The sequence below is a fragment of the Schistocerca piceifrons genome, chromosome 6 (genome assembly GCF_021461385.2).
Source record: "Schistocerca piceifrons isolate TAMUIC-IGC-003096 chromosome 6, iqSchPice1.1, whole genome shotgun sequence".
Classification (NCBI taxonomy): Eukaryota; Metazoa; Arthropoda; class Insecta; order Orthoptera; family Acrididae; genus Schistocerca; species Schistocerca piceifrons.
This window is the reverse complement of record NC_060143.1, coordinates 227,062,968-227,084,879: the sequence shown is the minus strand read 5'-3', so window position 1 is coordinate 227,084,879 and position 21,912 is coordinate 227,062,968.

The following is a 21,912-nucleotide window of genomic DNA, read 5'->3' as shown; positions in this document are numbered from 1 at the left end:
CTATAATGGAAGCAAGGTTAAGGAAAAATCGAGACACTTTCATAGGATTTGTCGACCTGGAGAAAGCGTTCGACGATGTAGAATGGTGCAAGATGTTCTAAATTCTGATGAAAATAGGGGTAAGCTATAGGGAGAGATGTGTAATATACAATATGTATAACAGCTAAGAAGGAATAACAGGAGTGGACGACCAAGAACGAAGTGCTCGCTTTAAAAAAGGTGTAAGACAGGGACGTAGTCTTTCGACCATACAATTCAATCCGTACATCGAAGAAGCAGTAATGGAGATTAAAGAAAGGTTCAGGAGTGGAATTAAAATGCAAGGTGAAAGGATGTCAGTGATACGATTCGCTGATGATATTGCTAATGAGCGTGAAAGTGAAAAAGAATTACATGATCCGATGAATGGAATGCACAATCTAATGAGTCCAGAATGAGATTTTCACTCTGCAGCGGAGTGTGCGCTGATATGAAACTTCCTGGCAGATTAAAACTGTGTGCCCGACTCGAGTTCGAGTCTCGATCGGGCACACAGTTTTAATCTGCCAGGAAGTTTCAATCTAATGAGTACAGAATAGAGATTCAGAGTAAATAGAATAAAGGTGAAAGTAATGAGATGTAGTACAAATAAGAACAATGAGAAACTTGTCAGGATTTATGGTCACGAATTACATGACGTTAGGAATTCAGCTACCTAGGCAGTAAAATAACCAATGACGGATGGAGCAAGGAGGACATCGGAAGCAGATTAGCAATGGCGTAAAGGACATTCCTGGCCAAGAGAAGTCTACTACTATCAAACATAGGCCTTAATTTGAGGAAGAAGTTTCTAAGAATGTACGTCTGGAGTACAGCATGGAATGGTAATGAAACATGGACTTTGGGAAAACCAGAACAGAAGAGAATCGAAGCGTTTGAGATGTGGCGCTACAGGCGAATGTTGAAAATTAAGTGGTCTGATAAGGTAAAGAATGAGGAAGTTCTGCGCAGAATCGGAGAGAAAAGCAATGTATGGAAAACACTGATAAGGAGAAGGGTCAGGATGATAGGAATTCTGTTTAGACGTTACGGAATGATTTCCAGGGTACTAGACGGAGCCGTGACAGGCTACATCCTGCAAATAACTGAGGACGTGCTACTCTGAGATGAAGTGGTTGGCTCAGCAGAGGAATTCGTGGCGGGCGGCATGAAAACAGTCAGTAGAATGATGACCCCCCCCCCCCAAAAGAAAAAAAAAGAAAATCTTCCTCTGGACGTCCAATGAATGGTGACAGATGATGTTTTCAAACGAATCACGTCTTACACTCCATCGGACAACTGGCCATAGTCGTATACGGTGTGAAACGGCTGAAAGCAAAAACCTCGCAACGACCATGCGAAGGGTCGAGGCATGAGGGCATTCAGGAGCGATCTCGTCATTCTGGGAGAGACAATAAATCAACGAAAGTATGCATCTATCTTTGGAACCACTTCTACAACTAAATGCAGTTTGTTTTTCCTCTGCACGATCGCATCTTCCAACAGGACAATGCAGAATTTCACAGAAGTCACAGCACACGTGCGTGGTTGGAAGAGCATCAGGACGGCCAGGAAACCCAACAACGAGAATATGGGGGGCCACCTCGATCTGATTGTTCGCACCATGGATCCTCAATTGAGAAACCTAGCGCAACTGGTCATAGCGCTGCGAAACGTCGTTTTTCAGGCTTTTGACAGGTGGTCACATTTAATGTGACTGGACAATTTCAACTTTCATAAAAAAAAATAATTCCGCAGACTCTATTTTATTATAGTATCGTCAATGTCGAAGCTCCTAGCCTGACCATCAGATATACTTGTTCCCAGCAGAGACTCAGAATAAACCATTCCAAATAACTAATACAACTACATTACATATTCTGCCTGTTCTAATAAGTTTATTCAGTCTTCAGATAGTGAAATTAATTACAGAGCTAAATGGCTGTAAGTTAAATTACATAACAACAAAACGAGGGTCAGCATTGCTCATTGATGTAGAAATCTTCATTTCTGTTGCAAATCGATTACAATCACTATGTGAATATTATCAATGCTAGTAGTAGAGCCTTTTGGACTAGTAAATACAGGCCATAAAACTGCAACATTTCACATATAAATGAACAGTAGTTTTCAGACCTAAGGTAGAAATGAAACGGCATCCTGACAAGTACTGATCATTGATATGTGCAGATAATGCTTGTATTTGTGAGACAACAGGGCTTTAATACTAGCACTGATGATGGTCACGTAGTGATTGAAATCGATTTACAGCAGAAATAAAGATTCCTACTTCAACGACCAATACTGACTCTCCTCTTGTTATTAACACTGGTTGGTTGTCGTACACGCAACATGTGATGGAGTATAGATTGCTAGCATATTTACCCTACATTTCTTAAGATAAATCTACGAACATTTTCATGCTATCAGACAACAACACTTACTATATACATTTGTAAAATGTTGATATGAAGGTAAGCGCAGTTTGTTAATCTCACGGCAGGAAGACTTCAACGACTTTGTTAAAACATACACAGTATGTAACGGAAATGTATTGTGTATTGAAATGAATTGTTGTACGCCTTTTGTTAACACGTAATCTGATGATGAGCGTAGAGGCCTCTAAATCGATAATGTTATAATGAAATGAAGATTATGTAAACGAAGTATTAGGCAATTCCCTTTTTCTCGTAGAACTGTAACACCAGGAAAGTTGAATTTTCGCTTTAATTATCGTGGGAGCAGCACAAATCTTTAGCTGCATGAGTTCCGACGGTGTTAATGGCCTTACAGAGTTGTAGCTATGCCATCGTTATGATTGCTAATGTGCAGTCACAGGACTCTACGACTAAATATTATACAGAAAGGAAACCAGTCGCCTTGGTCGGCGTACCTCCACCTTCTGCGCTCGCAAATGTGATATGCGTCACCTATTGTTATACAATTACCTGGCGTAATAGCCCCATGGGTAGCATGCGATAATGTAATTTAGGCCAAATAGTCGAAACGCGGTCGCATCCCTCCCACCCCTTCCTGTATCGCCCTTACACGCAGGCCTCGTACGAACATTGCAATCAATTTCAGTTGGATCAGTAATTTAAATGACGGCATAATCCGCCGTTATGACCGCGAAATGGTACACCAGTCGTCCAATGGTTTGCCGGTGCTCTGCAGGGGGCATTAACATCATATTCTACCCGCCCCCATCCCCTCCCTCTCGTTCCCTACGTCACGCTCTCCCCTCACAGCTTGCTGAAAACTGTGAAACAGCCACATACACACACACACACACACACACACACACACACACACATACACACAGGGGGAACACGTATGTAGATATAGGTCGGCGGACGTGTTCAGGGAAGAGAAACGAGGGTTACATGTATTAGAGGATTCACTGTACTACTGCGTGGCTTGTGGTAAGTTCGTTTACGTCCGCAGCACCTGTAATTTGCCCTCCAGCCGAGAATTAGCCGTAACCGGCCTCTGCGGTTTCTATCCATTCGCAGCACAGTGTTAAACGCGATACTTCTCTGCACCTGCCTTTTGCCCGATAATAGTCGAACAAATGAGCCGCTTTTAATTCCACAGATGACGATATATACAACCTCCTGCTCTAATCTTATTGTTTTCACGAATTAATAAATATGAGAAGGCACAACGACATCCCTATCTCTACATATAAAAGGTAATGAGCCAGGTGAGTAATTCATTCACTGAACCATCATCGCCCAGCCCAGAACACTAAGGACAGAAACTTGAAATTTGACGAGGGTGTCAATCGTATAGTGCAGAAGACGTTTAAGAAGGAGGTGAAATAGGGGATGAAAAACTTAGTGAAAATATGTTGCTATAAAGGCAATTTTGTAGCTAGAACTATGAAAATCGGTTTTTGGTTTCTCGGCCAGAAATAAAGGAATATGTGTTTCAGCATTTTTGAAAATTTAACCGCTATGGTGGTGAAGTGGTGGGTGAAGGTGTTATGAAAATAAATCATCATTAAAGAAATTCTTAAGTATTTTTAAAGCGACATATATGAAAATACGAACTTTGACTTCTCGGTTACAAATAAAATCTACATCTACATCTACATCCATACTCCGCAAGCCACCTGACGGTGTGTGGCGGAGGGTACCTTGAATACGTCTATCGGTTCTCCCTTCTATTCCAGTCTCGTATTGTCCCTGGAAAGAAGGATTGTCGGTATGCTTCTGTGTGGGCCCTAATCTCTCTGATTTTATCCTCATGGTCTCTTCGCGAGATATACGTAGGAGGGAGCAATATCGTGCTTGACTCTTCGGTGTAGGTATGTTCTCGAAACTTTAACAAAAGCCAGTACCGAGCTACTGAGCGTCTCTCCTGCAGAGTCTTCCACTGGAGTTTATCTACCATCTCCGTAACGCTTTCGCGATTACTTAAGGATCCTGTAACGAAGCGCGCTGCTCTCCGTTGGATCTTCTCTATATCTTCTATCAAACCTATCTGGTACGGATCCTACACTGCTGAGCAGTATTCAAGCAATGGGCGAACAAGCGTACTGTAACCTACTTCCTTTGTTTTCGGATTGCATTTCCTTAGGATTCTTCCAATGAATCTAAGTCTGGCATCTGCTTTACCAACGATCAACTTTATATGATCATTCCATTTTAAATCACTCCTAATTCGTACTCCCAGATAATTTATGGAATTAACTGCTTCCAGTTGTTGACCTGCTATATTGTAGATAAATGATAAGCGATCTATCTTTCTATGTATTCGAAGCACATTACACTTGTCTACATTGAGATTCAATTGCCATTCCCTGAATCATGCAACAATTCGCTTCAGATCCTCCTGCATTTCAGTACAATTTTCCAATGTTACAACCTCTCGATATACCACAGCATCATCCGCAAAAAGCCTCAGTGAACTTCCGATGTCGTCCACAAGGTCATTTATGTATATTGTGAATAGCAACGGTCCTACGACACTGCCATGCGGCACACGTGAAATCACTCTTCCTTCGGAAGACTTCTCTCCATTGAGAATGATATGCTGCGTTCTGTTGTCTAGGAACTCTTCAAACCAATCACACAATTGGTCTGATAGTCCATATACTCTTACTTTGTTCATTAAATGTCTGTGGGGAACTGTATCCAACGGCTTGCGGAAGTCAAGAAACACGGCATCTACCTGTGAACCCTTGTCTATGGCCCTCTGAGTCTCGTGGACGAATAGCGCAAGCTGCGTTTCACACGACCGTCTTTTTCGAAACCCATGCTGATTTCTACAGAGTAGATTTCTAGCTTCCAGAAAAGTCATTGTACTCGAACATAATACATGTTCCAAAATTCTACAACTGATCGATGTTAGAGATATAGGTCTATAGTTCTGCACATCTGTTCGACGTCCCTTCTTGAAAACGGGGATGACCTGTGCCCTTTTCCAATCCTTTGGATCGCTAGGCTCTTCTAGAGACCTACGGTACACCGCTGCAAGAAGGGGGGCGAGTTCCTTCGCGTACTCTGTGTAAAATCGAACTGGTATCCCATCAGGTCCAGCGGCCTTTCCTCTTTTGAGCGATTTTAATTGTTTCTCTATCTGTCTGTCGTCTATTTCGATATCTACCATTTTGTCATCTGTGCGACAATCTAGAGAAGGAACTGCAGTGCACTCTTCCTCTGTGAAACAGCTTTGGAAAAAAGACATTTAGTATTTCGGCCTTTCGTCTGTCTTCCTCTGTTTCAGTACCATTTTGGTCACAGAGCGTCTGGACATTTTGTTTTGATCCACCTACCGCTTTGACATAAGACCAAAATTTCGTACGATTTTCTGCCAAGTCAGTACATAGAACTTTACTTTCGAATTCATTGAACGCCTCTCGCATAGCCCTTCTCACACTACATTTCGCTTTGCGTAATTTTTGTTTGTCTGCAAGGCTTCGGCTATGTTTATGTTTGCTGTGAAGTTCCCTTTGCTTCCGCAGCAGTTTTCTAACTCGATTGTTGCACCACGGTGGCTCTTTTCCATCTCTTACGATCTTGCTTGGGACATACTCATCTAACGCATATTGTGCGATGGTTTTGAACTTTGTCCACTGATCCTCAACACTATCTGTACTTGAGACAAAACTTTTGTGTTGAGCCGCCAGGTACTCTGTAATCTGATTTTTGTCGCTTTTGCTAAACAGAAAAATATTCTTACCTTTTTTAACATTTCTGTTTACGGTTGAAATCATCGATGCAGTAACCGCTTTATGATCGCTGATTCCCTGTTTTGCGTTAACTGTTTCAAATAGTTCAGATCTGTTTGTCACCAGAAGGTCTAATATGTTATCGCCACGAGTCGGTTCTCTGTTTAACTGCTCAAGGTAGTTTTCGGATAAAACAGTTAAAAAAAATTCACTGGATTCTTTGTACCTGCCACCCGTTATGAACGTTTGAGTGTCTCTGTCTATGTCCGGCAAATCTCCACCCAGAACTATAACATGGTGGGGAAATCTACTCGAAATATTTTCCATATTATCCTTCAGGTGCTCAGCCACAACAGCTGCTGAGCCAGGGGGCCTATAGAGACATCCAGTTACCATGTCTGATCCTGCTTTAACCGTGATCTTCACCCAAATTATTTCATATTTCGGATCTCCGTCAATTTCCTTTGATACTATTGCACTTCTTATCGCTATAAACACGCCTCCCCCTTCACTGACCAGCCTTTCTCTGCAGTTTACATTCCAATCTGAGATTAGAATTTCATTACCGTTTACGTCTGGTTTCAGCCAACTTTCTGTCCCTAGTACTATATGGGCATTGTGACCGTTTATTAATGAGAGCAGTTCTGGGACCTTTCTTTAGACGCTCCTGCAGTTTACTATTAGCACATTAATATTGTTATTTGCTGTTGCATTTTGCCTACTCCTACCTTTCCGCGTCTCAGGAGGCGTCTTCTCGGGCCTAGGGAGGGAATTCTCTAACCTAAAATACCCACATGTGCACTCCACACGTACTCCGCTACACTTGTAGCCGCCTCCTGCGTGTAGTGCACGCCTGACCTATTCAGGGGGACCCTACATTTCTCCACCCGGTAGCGGAGGTCGAGAAATTTGCACCCCAGATCTCCGCAGAATCGTCTGAGCCTGTGGTTTAAGCCTTCTACTCGGCTCCAAACCAGAGGACCGCGATCGCTTCTGGGAACGATACCACAAATAGTTAGCTCAGATTCCACCCCGCGAGCGAGGCTTTCCGCCTTCACCAATTCCCCCAAACCGCCTGTACGAACTGAGGATGACCTCTGAACCCAGACGGCAGGAGTCATTGGTGCCGACGTGAGCAACAATTTGCAGTCGGGTGCACCCAGTGCTCTCTATCACCGCCGGCAGTCCCTCCTCCACATCTCGGATGAGACCCCCTGGCAAGCAGACAGAGTGAACACTGGCCTTCTTCCCCGACCTTTCTGCTATTTCCCTAAGGGGCTCCATCACCCGCCTAACGTTGGATCCCAATAACTAATAAACCCTTCCTCCCGTGTGCCTGCTCGGACCTTGCTGAAGGAGCGGCCACATGTCCACTGACAGGCAGAGCGGGCGATGCTTCACGGCCAGCTTCCACATTGACCCTCCGCCTCGTGCGACGTGAACGCCGCTGAACCCGCCACTCCCCTTGGGGAGAGGGTGGCCCAACCGCTCCCGGTACCCGCAAAGATGTCTCGACAGCAGGGACCGTGGGTGAAGCATGTAACACCTGGGGTGTACCATGCGGCGCACCAGACTCCCCACTGCCGCTACACTCCGAGGCAGCTGCCTGAAGACGGCTGACCGCGGCCGTCAACACGTTCAGCTGTTCGCCAACAGTGGCCAGCTCCTCCTGCGTCCGTACACAGCAGTCACACATCCTATCCATTCTAAGAAATCAGTTTACTGTAGAGAGTTAACTTTTAACTAGATTGCTAATTCACTAAAGGCGGCTGATGGTTGACTAAACTGTGGTTGCTAGACACATCTTGTAGAAAACAATGAAAATAGCACTACCTGTCTCTGGACTGTATTGAAAACAAACACTAGCACTACTGGTACTATGGTTGACTAAATGGACTCTCTCTGACTGTATTCAAAACAAACACGAAATCTATGGAACACTATTACTAGCACTCGACAATTAAAGCTTCCTAAAAGCAAAAACACACGGAAGAAGAAGTGACAAGTAAGAAACATACAGTTAATACTTAAAATAACGTAGCTCGCTGCGCAGCAGACGTGAAGCAGACGGGAGTTACGACGACATACGTATTTCACGGTTTTTGAAAATTTCATCCTTGTGGAGGTGAAATATGGCATGGAGGTTTGTGTGAAACTATTTCACTATGCAAGCATGTCTAAGCTAAATCTAGGAAAATTTGCATTCGACTCCTCTGTTAGTAACAAAAGATACACAATTCACGGTTTTTGGAAAATCAACCCTTAAGCGGATGAAATAGGAAGTGAAATGTTTTATGACGATATTTTAATGTGAAATCATTTTTAAAGCTAAATCTGTGGAAACTGCTATTTGGCTTCTCAGTGGGAAGTGAAAAATGCGTGTTGTACTATTTTTACAAATTCAACCCTTAATTGCGTGAAATAGGGGATGAAATATTTTATTAAATCATTGTGAAAGCATTTTAAACTAAATGTATGAGAATTGGAATTGGTGTTCTCGATTAGAAGTGAAAAAATACGTCTTTCACTGTTTTGAAATTTAACCACAAATGGCCCAGATTGATTCACTGACTCATCACTACCCAGCCGAAATCGCTGAGGATAGAAACTTGAATTTTCCAGTGGGTGTGGATCTTATGCTAAAGACATCGTTTAAGAAGGTATTGTTCGAATTTTCATTGCTGAAAGCGTTAAATAGGGGATGAACGGCGTTTTAGAAACATGTCACTGTTAGGGAAATTTTGGAGCTAGAACTACGAAAACTGCTATTTGGTTTTCAAGTCAGAAATAAAAAAGCAGTTTTGGAAATTCAGCCACGAAGGAGATAAAATAGTGGGTGAATGTTTCATTACGTTATGAAAGTATTTTCAAAGCTAAATCTATGAAAATTTGTGTTGCGCTACTCTGTTAGAAATGAAAAAAGAACGGGTTTCACATTTTTTGCAAATTCAGTCTTTAACGGAGTGAAAGATTTAAGAAAATATTTCCATATATTTAAAAAATTGAAGCTAAATATACGAAAAATGGTATTTCACTTCTCGGTTGGATATGAAGAAATATCCGTTAGGAGATGAAACTTTCTATGGAACTATCTCGACAAGAACGCAAAAGGAATGATAAACAAAAGCTCTGAATTCCAGCTACCAGAATAGCTTTTAGGTCAGAAGAACAATCGGAGAAACTAAGCTTCTATGGCCTTTATTAGCCTAAAAAGTGTATAAGGTGTTATAATTAGTGGATAACATCGAAATTAGATTTAAAAAACAAAAACAAAAAATCTTTGCAGACCATACAGTCTACGCGAGCAAGGCAGCGAGCGCTAAGCTAGTAAGCCGTACACGATGCACTCATCCGGTCAGCAACCTCTGTTAAGTCTTGTGAGGAGTGAGCGATGTCTTGGTCCGTACCACTACACAGGGCACTTGAAGGTGTATGTGTGGAGAAGGGTGGAGGCTAGAGCGGTGGGGTTAGTGGTGAGGACTCCATTGCGAACAACCACGTGAGGTAGTGTAGGTACAGTTCGGCTGTTGAAGCCTATATACAAACGTTTATCTCGCTCGCTTCGTAATCTAAAGGTAGCGAGTCTCCAATCGTTAATATTAAAAGGTTATATCGTCCTGACCAGTTCGATAAATGTAGTTGTAGTTTGTCACTAGAATATCGAAAAAGAAGTAGTAGCATAAACGAAGGACGAACAGGAGGGAAAGAAACCAACCATGGGCTGCTTGGAAAAAGTCTCTTAAAAAAAAGGAAGAAATACTAAAATGTTTGGTAGCAGAAAACGTCGTTTAAAACGGTACTGAAAATTTAAAGTAAAAACATGTGTCACAAGAAAATTATGCTTCAGTGCCACCCATCGAGGTGGCGCGGTCTTGAGTACACTGGACTGGCATTAGTGAGGACGATGTGAGACCTGAGTTTCTCCTGGCGTATAAAATTTTCAAGCAACTTACGGGAATTCAGCCAGGTAATATTGAAAGCGACCGCCGATATTTCGGTGGAAGTACACACTGCCATTTTCAAGGCACGAACTGCAATGGACAGGTGATTTACATGCAAATTTAAAGCCTCGGTTCTTAGAGTAATGCAGGAAAGATAACACACACACGCTGAACACTAGTGCCACCAAAGATGACCAAAATCAGAAGTATCGATAGTGAAAGACAACGAACTAGCAGGCGGGGTAATATTGACTATGTCCCTCAATTTTTTACAAGATTGCAAATTTGTATATGCCTTTGAAACCCGCCTGTTTCTTCAGATATTATTATAATACTTTTGTTGTTTGGCCTCATGGTAGGGAGAATTTGAATGCCTTTTTAGAACATCTGAACTCGATCCACCTGAACATTCGATTTACGATGGAGGAGGATTGTTGCCTTACCTTTCTTGACATTTTGGTTGGAAGGAAGTTTTATGGATCATTGCGACATGCAGTTTACCGGAAACGTTCTCACTAACTTGTATTTACAGGCTGATAGTTGTCATCATCCGACTCAGCGTGAAGTTGTACTTGGTACTTTGGTATACATGGCACATGTCATTTCCGACAGTGAGACTTTGCCAGCTGAGGTGGCCCATCTTGAAGTTATATTTCGTTAGAATGGTTATAGTGAAAGACAGATTCAATCTGAGTTGCGCTATAGACCAGCTGTGCATCGGGTACTGCGTCGACATAGAAGTCTACTGCCTTTTTGCCTTACACAGGAAGCACTTCCAACAAGATCGGTAGTATTGTACGGAAATACGATGTGAAATGTGCTTTCGACTTCCGTCTAAAATTAGCGTGCTTTTGGGTTCTGTTAAGGATGATCTTGGTTTGTGTAAGGCGGGTGTACATCGCATTCCTTGTAGCTGTGCCATGGCATGCGTTGGTCAGACTATCAGGACTTTGGAGGATCGATGTACTAAGCACAAACGGCACACACGATTGCAGCAGACAAGTAGATCTGCTATTACCGAACACTGGTTGGATACTGGTCACCCTATGATATATAAAAATACCCAGATATTGGCATGCACGTCCAGCTTTTGGGACAATGTTATTAAGGAAGCTGTTGAGATTAAATTAGCGAGTAACCTTGTAAACAGGCATGGAGTTTTTCTTCGAACTATGCATTCTGCTCTCTCGCTTGTCAAGAATTAGAGGAACAGAGTCAATGTTACCTCACCTGCTAGTTCGTGGTCTTTCACTATCGATACCTCTGACTTTGGTCATCTGTAGTGGCACTAGTGATCAGTGTGTGTGTGTGTGTGTGTGTGTGTGTGTGTGTGTGTGTGTGTGTGTACTATCTTTCCTGAATTACTCTAAGAACCGAGGTTTCAAATTTGCCTTTACAACTCCCGTAAGTTGCAGTTTGTGCCTTGAAAATGGCGGGGTGTACTCCCGCCGAAATATCGCGGTCGCTTTAAATATTACCTGGCTGAATTCCCGTAAGTTATTTGAAAAGGGAGGACGATGGCTCAAACCAGCGTCCAGTCATCCGGATCTAGGTTTTCCATGATATCCCTAAATTATTTATAGAAAATGCCGGGATGGTTCCTTTGAAAGGGCAAGATCGACTTTATTCCCCATCCCTGATACCATCCGAGATTGTGCTCCGTCTATAATGACACTGATGTCGACGGGACGTTAAACCCAATCTTCCTTCCAGTCTTCCTTTTTGCTTCAGTCACCTATGAACCTGTTCATCAATATTATCTAAATATAATATTTTTCTCCCCTCCTTCCATGCTTTCTCGAAGTAGTGAAGCTTTCGGAAACCTGTTCTTCATCTTCTCCCTTAAGTTGGTTGGTTGGTTGGTTTGGGGAAGGAGACCAGACAGCGTGGTCATCGGTCTCATCGGATTAGGGAAGGATTGGGAAGGAAGTCGGCCGTGCCCTTTCATCTCCCTTAAGTATTAGGCCAGATAGTCTGCTGCGGCTTCTTGATTCATCCATCTTCTCTTTGGCTTATTAGTTTTCCATCTTTCTATAGGGATGTACTGTAGCAGCTATTTTGGAACACAGTAATCGCCATTCCTTTTTAAACTTTCCATGCTTTTCTGTAGTTCTTAATCTTTCCAGTTAAGTTGTAAACTCTTACAGTCTTGCTGATGGTCTCGTTTTTTAATCTGTCTCTTCTTGTTACTCCCTGGGCTGTTCTCAAACAACTCATCTCGGCTGCTCGTAAATTATTTGTTCTAGAGTTGGTAGTCTAGTTTTCACTTTCGCATATTCAACAACGAACCGTCATAACTTCATAAGATTTTAGCATCGTGGCCTTTTTCTACTTTTCCCCTCCGTGTTTAATATCAATTTACATTTTAAGGGTTGTGAACTTTGGAATGCCATGGGCATGGTTTTCTTTGTCGATGTGCTTAAATTTTGTTTTGATGTTCTATATATTTCAGATAGCGCTCTCTATAAGTTGTCCTCGTTTCCAGCAATTAGTCTGGTGGTCAGCGATCATAAGAGTTTTGATGTAATTTCTCGCTTTCAAACTGTATTTTATACCAAAGTTCATAATCCGTTATTTGAATTCCCATACAACACCTTCTCAATTCAAATTAAAAATTAATGATGGCATAGAATACCCTTTTCTGACCCCTTTATGAATATACCTTAGGCTATATTTCCAAATTCTGTGTTTGCAATCATTTGTGTTCCTTGATATATTCTCAGTAGCTTCGATCGGATGTGGTGGTATTCTTCTTTTTTCCTTAACGGTCCACAGCTTTCCTCCACGCTGATTATCAAAAGCTTTACTGTAACTTACAAGTGTTACGTAAAAATTCACATTTTTGTTCTTCAAGTAACATGATGCCTACTATGTTTCTTATTGTATTTACACTTATCTTCACATATATTTTGTATTTCATATTTAACGGACGTATACCCCTCTAATTTGCAAAGTCTCTCACTGCCCTCTTTTAAAAGTGGGTTTTCGACACGTTTTCGTCCATTCCACTGCTAGCACTGATCTGAAAAATCTGTACGCCTGTAATTAGCTTCTTCTGGTAGTCATTTGAAAATTTATGTATACAAAATGTCCGTTCCATGAGCTTTTCTATTTTTGCAACTTTTCATCGTCTCTTGAAATTAAATATTACAAATCTCTAGGGGAATGTGTTCATTTCAACTGATCTCATTACTCTCCTCTTCTTCCTACTCTTCCGGCCACAGGTTTTTACACAACTTCATCCAATTTTCCGTATATAGTAGATTTGAACTTATCACCCCCTTTTCTTTCTGTTTAAGTGTTTCATTATTTCCAACGCAGTAGACTGGTGGCCGTGCACATCTCTTTCTACATTAGATACATATTTCTCCCAGCTTCATTCATGTGCAGCTCTTGTTAATTTCTTTGCTTCTTTTCTTTGAGTTCTACAATCCTCGAATGTCAGAGGGGTTTTTGTCAAGAGCCACTGTGAACGTAGCTCCTTTTTCCCTCAACAGTGTATTCCATTTCTTCATTCCAAGTAGTAAGTCTCTTTCTTGCTTTGCATTATTCCCCATTGTTTCGACAGCTACCCTTCCAAGCAGATTAGTTATTTTCTGCCTTTCTAATTCGATGTTCTAATTCATAAGTTCCTTTACAATATACACTGTCCAGTCACGTCAATGTGAGCACTTGGCAAAAGTTTGAACAACCTCTTTTTGCACTGTGGACCGCTGCGAGACGTGCAGGAAGAGTGTCTGTGAGGTCCTGGAAGGTGCCGACACGCCCACCCCCGTGCCGTCGCCAGCTGCGCAGAGTTCCCCGGCTGAAGATCCATGGCGCCAACTGGCGACCGAGGTGGTCTGACAGATTCTCGACTGCGTTTGAACCGGAAAATTTTGGGTCCAGGGGAGTACGGTAAACTCATCCTTGTGCTTTTCGAACTTCGCAATTACACGTGCGTTATTTCGTTGAAGTATTAAAGTCGGACGACACAAATTGCTATTACTAGTTGTACGAATTATTCTTATTTAAAGCATGGAATTTTATTCTTTAGTTTTAAGTTTCATGGTAAACAAGCCGACAAACAGCAGGTGTTGATCCCTGACTGGAAATAGTGGAAAAAATGTCCGGAAATGGATCGTTGCTACGGTAGGTGATGCTGGCAAATGAAAGGCCCTCTGAACACGGGCTGCGTGTTCCTTGTGTGTTGCAGGCTGTACGGCCAGTTAGATAGGAACTGTCGAGAGGCAGCACGGCTGCAACGAACCATCCTTGCACATTCGTCTGTCTGAAAGGATCCACGATCACACAAACGCCCAAAAAGGGTTTGAAATGTTGTGTGATGTAGTTAGTGTCTCTGAGAGTACTCGTTGTGGTATAGCCATGCTGCCTGCTTGGCCGCACACAAACATTATCTCGGCTTGTTCCTGACATGAACACCATACCATTATGCTGCTTAGAGTATGTTGCGTCAATCACATGGGCTAACTATACGAGGCAATGTGAGCACTTGGCAAAAGTTTGAACAACCTCTTTTTGCACTGTGGACCGCTGCGAGACGTGCAGGAAGAGTGTCTGTGAGGTCCTGGAAGGTGCCGACACACCCACCCCCGTGCCGTCGCCAGCTGCGCAGAGTTCCCCGGCTGAAGATCCATAGTGCCAACTGGCGACCGAGGTCAGAGGAAGTTTCATTCGTCAGCGCCGTCTACTGTGGCAATGATGTATTTCCAGACACATGCTCATAGGACCTCTTTTCTCCCATTTCCAGTCAGGAATCGGTCCCTGCATTTTATCGGTTTTATTAATGTTCATCCACTACATTTAGAAGCTATTCCTACAGTTGTCAGTGCCAATTGGTAAGAAATACTCATAATGTGTTTTTAGAATACTTTAAACAAGTAGTGCACAGTGGCCATATCTGCCTCTTAAGGTACATCTCGTTCCACATTCATCTCCAAATCTCTTTCCTGCATGTCGGCATTTACAAAAGACGATGTGTGAATGAATGTATGAATAAATGTAAACAACCAATCATAGTTACCAAACAAAGGCATCCTTCATAAATACGAGGGGTGTCCAGAAAGTAAGTCCCGATCGGTTGCGAAATGGACGCCACAGTGAAAACCCGATGAAGCTTTGCACAGATGTGTTGGGTAGTGTCTCTAGTATGACCGTCGATCGCATGAAGACGCTCTTTTCAGTTGTGAGCGCACTGTGAGCGAGTAAAGTTGCCTAGAACAACGATGTCTCCCGCCCAGTAGGAGGGCCCACTGAGAGGCTTCGCCTTACTGAATGCAGCCCACCTAACACAACTGCCAAACACTTCCTTCTTCATTTCAATTCTCAGCCGCACTCTGCAGAGGCAGTGAAGATGCTCCTGCAGCCTTTTCGATAGAAAGTGTTCGATCACCTACAACACAGCCCTAATTGGCTCGTCCTGAGTATCATCTCTGTTCACATAAAACGCTGGATACGAAGACAGCACTTGGACGCTGGCGACACGCTATAGACCAACGTAGACAATTATTGGAAAGCACAGGCGGCTGCCTTCTATGACGATGGTGTTGGAAATTTGGTATAACGCTCCGGCGAATGTCTAATTCGGAGCGGCGACTATGTAGAGAAGTATCTAGAAAGTGTAGCTATCTCTTGCAAAGAAAAAAATGTTTCTTATTTTCACTGTGGTTTCATTTAGCGACCGATCGGAACTTACTTTCTGGACAACCCTCGTATATTACTAATACAGATAATGACTGTCTGTATCGGTCACACAGCTTCGCGATGTTTCAGTGAGGAGGAATTAGAATGACCCTACACCCTGTTATTTGATCATAAAGAAAGTGTTCACTTATCGTCCTTTAATACGAGTGGCTGGTTGCGTCTCTTAAGCTGCATGACCTTGCTACAACTTTGTCTGTCTTCCACAGAGTTTAATTTCGTATTCACAAAAAAAATATTAAAATTGGCTCTTTGAGCCCTGTTTTAGGGTACGCTGAACCCTCTGACGAATTTTGACAGGGTATGAACCTGTCCGAATATTAATTATGCTGTCGTACCTCTTGTGGACTGTGTAATGGACCAACCAGTGGATTGTTATATCCGGAAGCAAAGTGTACGCTACACTCTTTATCTGAAATTATTCTCCAGTTAATTAATTTATTCCACAGTGACAGCATTCACACTGGGCCAGCAACTAACTCATCTTCAGAGCTTTCCTCCTGTAAATCAGTAATTCTATTTCCAAATTCTGAAAACAATGTTCATTCAATTTAGAGCAAGAATAATAACAAATAACAATTACTACATTATAAGTCCAGAAGCGCGATTATTGCTTACTTGTACTGGACTGAAACTAACACGATCTTAATTGGCTTTCTTTTACATTACTTCACGAACATTGCAAAGGCAAAAGAAAGTTAGTTATTATCATAAGATTGAAGTTATTTCCATGTTGAGACTTCTGTTACGAGCAGTCAAATGTAACCGAGACGGATGGAAACGAAGTACAGTGTTTATTATTTCAAAAGTAATCGCCGTACCTGTTAATATGTTATCCCAGTGTGGGACTAGACGGTCAGTGGCTTCATAGTAAAATGTTTGCGGTTGCATACGGAACCATGATAGTAGCTGGAGCCCATCCCAGGGGTCAGGTTTATGAAGTAGCAGCAGTTAGAGTATTTCTTTTAGTGATTGAGACATTTAAAGGAATAAAATGAGTTCAAATGGAACTATATTACCACACTTTAAACCAGTTACGATTAACTCAAGAACCGATGCACTAAGTATTGACTTACTGGCCACAAGTCAACTTCATTTATTATATCTGATGGATGACAGTCACGTCTTGACGATCTCGACAATGCAGGACCCGCAGTGGCAGCGACTATTGCTAACCCTTTACTTCCATTTAATCTGTATACTAAAAAGGCACTTTAAGAACTGATAATCAGTTTGAACTGTCACGAGGTGATCGGTAGCACAGTTTGTAAACATTCAAAAATGAAGTCGATATCCAATCAATAACTACCTATAAATTAATGCATTTGGACAGTCAATCGTGGACAAATGAAATAACACCTATAGACCAAGGCAATGACGCCAACGTGGAATAGTTCTCACCGTGTTTCATGGTGTATTTCAAGCTTCATACTACTACCATGAGTTAGTTCATGAGTTATGCGTAACACATGCGTAAGTACCATTCTTTCTGCAACCATGCCATACGATGCATGAGCCAGGAATTTGTTTTGGGACATGCTTACAATTGCACGGTCACACTTACACTCGAATCACGACACGTATACCTCCGTACCCTACATCGTCAACACACTCGTGCTTACCATCCAAAGCCTTCACCATCCACTGCACTTACCCCACAACGGGCGTTCCAATTTGCGCCATTATATCTGCCTAGCTATAAGGAAGTCAGCTGTTGACTGTTTCACTTATCTTCCCTGAGGGGCTTCCATACTTTTATTTTAATTGGTATATTTCCAGCATAATGTATCATTGTATACTTTCTGACGTTCAGATGATTTACTGTAACATGACTGCTAAAGATCGTTTCTCGTTCCTGTAACAGTTCAGTTACACTTATTGCACATACAAATCAGGTAGAGCTGACTGTTGAGTGGTCGCTGAAAGGTTCTCACTCGAAGGTGCGGTTTCTTGCGTGTTCGTGGATGTGTGACAAATAAAGCTTTGTTGGGGTGGTTTGCACGGCCTGCTCATTGTGTTCTGAGGTTGCGATTTCCAGGCGTTAACTCCTGATATGCGTCCGCAGTGGAGTCTTAGCCCCAAGTGACCACTTGAGATAAAGCAAGTATCTATTCAACAAGGATGTCAAGAAGAATTCTGCCTTTCGATTCGCAACAGAAGCTAGAAATTTAGCTCCATCCCAGCAATATTTCTGTTTGCACAGTCCTGCGCATAGCCTACTGCCACTGAGTACTATGCGTTCCATGCTTACTACGGACCTATTAACTTGTTTATGTGTATTTGTACGACATTTTAGTTCCTGACTGGAGCATCATCATAAAAACTACTTTGTAGAGATAATGAACGCTGTTGTGAAAATACTACTACTAGAGGGATATAAGAGAAACAATCTAAATCTTTATGACTGCTCATGTTTTGAAACGCCATCCTCTCGCTTGCTAGTTGCAGCTCTATCTCTCTTGGAAGTACTTGGAGAATACTCAGGCGATTTCATTTATTTATCGTAGAAGATCCACCTAGTTTCTATTACAAAGGACGTTCAAAATGTTTTGCATAGTCGTCTCTAATTTTTTTTATTTTTGGCAAGAGCAGAATGAAATTGTTTGTGGACAAACTTGGAACATTTAGCTATAAGTTGGTGTATAAAAGTATTTTCTTTTATTTACAGGTGAGCCATATTGGAATGTGAAGCAGATGTCAGGTTGCGACAACGGTCGGAGATGGAGTTCCTCTTCAAGGCCGGCGATGACTCTGCCACATCGATTCACAGAAAGTTGCTCCCTGTTTGTAGGGAGGACACAGTGGATCGCAGCAGTATCCAGCCGTGGTTGCAGTTTAAAGAAGGTGATTTCTCTCTACTGGACATTCCACGATGCGGTAGACCATTGACGGCAGTGATTGATGCTAATAAGGAGACCATTGCTCAAATCATCCAAAATGACAGATGTGTGACGACACGACAGCTTGCTGAAATGACTCGTTTGTGATTGGGTAGTGTGGTATCACTGGTACAGTCACTAGGGTACAGAAAAATCTGTCCACGTTGGGTGCCTAGATATGAAAACGATGAGGAAAATGTGTGCGACGTTCTCATGAACACCTTTACTGAAGAGTGGAAACAGTGTTTCGACGGCATTATTACCCAGGATGAAACATAGTTGTTTTTGTCCGAGCCTGAGAGCAAAACCCAATCCATCGAATGCCGTTATCCGGGTTCCCCTCGCAAGAAGAAACCAAGACTTTCACGAACAGCAGGCCGAAAAGTGATGGCCTCCTTCTTCTGGGATCAAGGTGGTGTCCTTTTCATTGACTTTTTGGAACCTGTCTCCAAAATTAACCGGAACCGTAACTGTTTGTCATTGGACAAGCTGCGACGTGCCATCAAGACCCACACACCACAGTTTCAGGGTCAGCTCATCAGACATACCATGACGATGCCAAACCCCATACAGCCCTTATGACCCAGGGGAAAATGAGAAAAATGGGTGGGAAAATTGTTCCTCATCCTCCATACAGTCAGACTTGGATCCGTTTGATTTTTATCTCTTGGGTCGTCTGAAGGCCCACCTGCACGGGAAAACCTTATTTCCTGTTAAGCGATGGTGTAAATGTCAATCCCCAGAAATTTACCAAAGTACATTTACATCGTGGAAAGAACGTTGGACCAGATGCGTCACAGCTGATGGAGGCTACAGTGAGTAGGCTCAATGTATAGCTAAATGTTCCGAGTATGTTCACAAAATATTTTATTCTCCTCCTTCAAAAAATGAAGAAATTATAGACGAATGTGCAAAATTTTTTGAACGCCCTTTGTACTTGACTGCATTAATGTATGGTGCACTGGAAATGTATTGCTCTAGTACTGCAATTATGTTTGAAGCTTAAAACGCTAGCTTTCAAGACATCCTGACTCGGCTGTTCATAACAACGTGTTTGATGAACAATCTCATTTTCTAGAGTTTCAATGGCCAAAGAAATTCTGCATCTGGTTTCCGTTTATACTGTTACTAGGCCACACCAGCGAACGTTTTAGAGATCTCAGTTATAGTGCAACTCATTTCATTTCTAGGCTGTCACAGAACATACCATGTATTCTGACGTTAATGGGTGTCATTGGTATCAGTATTTCAGATTTCTTTGGATAATTTCCTACAGATGTAATTTACTTTGATACTGTTTGTTTGAAAACGTGATTAGGTTATATTCAAATAATAGAATGCCGCCAGATGTGCAGAAAATGAAAGGGAACCTATGCTGACGTTCCGTCAGACCCGAGGCATTCAAGAGGGAGCAGAACCTAGGACGTAACGTGGAAAAGGAAGTAATTTGAGAAAACCATAATTCCAGTTCTAGTGTAGTACACACAAATTAACCTTCTTTTTATTTTTATTTCTTTCTTTCTTTTTGCTGCGATGTTTTATACTGCAATTGCTTTCCACTCCAGTTTTCATGTGTAGCTGCACCGGCGCCTCGTATGTTGTGCTTGTTGACGTTTATTAGTGTAAATTATTGCGGGGCTCTTGTCCTGCTTACTACAAGCCCAACGTCTAATTTAACAAATCTAATATTGAGAATTTATGGTTTCTGCTTGTTCACACCGTAAAGCTAATATTGTTGGTTATTTCATCGTCAGTAACGAGACATAACTGGGGTGTTAGCAAACGGCTCTTCTCAGCTATAACATTATCGGAATTCGATCTAACCCTTGATATTATACTGTGAGTTTGCTTTACGGAAGATATGTTTTTGGGAATGTCAATTAGATTGTGAAGTAATTGGACCACCATTTCACTGTTTATATAGTAATAGACTCATGCGGGTATTTTCTTACAAACTGAATTCGGACTTCACGCACAAAAAAAAAAGAGTTATTTCATATCAAGACCAATATCCGAATAGAGAAATACAAAATGTGTGTAACAATATTTATTTGTGTGTGTACACAAGGGAATGTGAAGGTCAAGACACAAATGAACAGTAAAGGTAAATCGTTATCTCAAATCCAATCTATTTCGAGAATGCTAATAACTTCAGACTAGTTCAACGGCAAACAGACGCTGTGTTACTATACTTTCCGCACTTTGTAGAAATTTAGATATTAATTTTGCGTTGCGTGGGTCATGTTCACATTATTTCGTTAAAATGTGGGACACGTTAACTGGTAAAAAAAAAAAAAAAAAAAAAAACTCCAAATCTGGTCATGTGCTCACTATTGGAATGAAATATTTACATATTATCTGGTCATGTGCTCACTATTGGAATGAAATATTTACATATTCGGGACACTTAAGAACCCTAAAAAGTAAAAGCTCCCACACCACATTTGTTGACTACACTACGCTATAGCGACACTTTATTTGACAGATTAAAAACTTACGAAAGACAACAAAAACCGTAAAAATTTATAAACTAAACACTCGCACAAACACACATACGCTCTCCAAACATGTTCTCTTTCTCTCTCTCTCTCCTCTCTCTCTCTCTCTCTCTCTCTCTCTCTCTCTCTCCCTCCCCTCTCCCCCCATCTCTCCGTCTCTCTGTCTCTTTCTCTCTCTCACTCTTTCGCTAACCGTAAAAGAGACTATCAGATAATGAATTTCTAATTCTAAGGTGTAACTGGCATGCACCGTACATCAAATATATTTAGTAAGTATGTGTGTGTTTCGACAGTACATAAGCATGAGGATGAGGACAGATAGTGCGGAAAGAACAGTAAATAATCGTAAAACAGAGTGACGAAATATTTTCGCACAATAAAATTATGTTTACTCACAAACATAAAGTATTTTTTTGCTCTGCAACAAGCCTAAGAATAAGTTATTTCACTGTAGACTGCAAACTATACAATAACCCGAAAAGGTTCTACAGACTCGTAAATTCCGTGATCACAGCAATAACTATATTGATTTTAGATATAACTTTCGGTTTCCTACAGTCAATAATTTCAATATGTTTCAACTTTACTGATATTAATAACGGAATCTACTGATGATGGCATAAATGTTCTGATACATCCGTGGGTATAAAGGTAAGCGGTTGGTTGTGTATCAGGTGGAATGAATTCCATAATTTAGTCAG